Source organism: Bos taurus, chromosome 7 (assembly GCF_002263795.3).
Source record: "Bos taurus isolate L1 Dominette 01449 registration number 42190680 breed Hereford chromosome 7, ARS-UCD2.0, whole genome shotgun sequence".
In the NCBI taxonomy this organism is placed as follows: domain Eukaryota; kingdom Metazoa; phylum Chordata; class Mammalia; order Artiodactyla; family Bovidae; genus Bos; species Bos taurus.
Window position 1 is genome coordinate 8,837,888 of NC_037334.1, and position 393 is coordinate 8,838,280.

The 393-nt window shown below is 47.6% G+C and overlaps 1 non-coding gene across 1 annotated transcript; it reads right to left on the reverse strand.

The window, feature by feature from the left end:
- Window positions 1-286: 286 nt before the first annotated feature.
- On the reverse strand, window positions 287-393 carry LOC112447649 (U6 spliceosomal RNA). The gene has a single exon (XR_003035829.1). It is a non-coding gene; the product is annotated as a U6 spliceosomal RNA (small nuclear RNA).

Sequence of the window (393 nt, forward strand, 5' to 3'; positions counted from 1 at the left end):
GGTGTGCCTCCCTGCCCAGCCCCCGCTTGCTAGTGGCATGTGCAGGCGTCTGCGCTGCTTCTCCACTGGGGGAGTTACCCTAGGGCTTGTAATCTGCGGGTTTTAATTGTTTATTTTTTTTTCCTCCCTGTTATGTTGCCCTCTGTGCTTCCAAGGCTCAGCACAGATTCAGCAGTGAGAAGGTTTCCTGGTGTTTGGAAACTTCTCTCTTTTTAAGACTCCCTTCCTGGGACGGAACTCCGTCCCTCCCTCTTTTCTCTCTTTTTTTTTGTCTTTTATATTTTTTAAAAATATGGAACGCTTCACGAATTTGCGTGTCATCCTTGCGCAGGGGCCATGCTAATCTTCTCTGTATCGTTCCAATTTTAGTATATGTGCTGCCAAAGCGAGCAC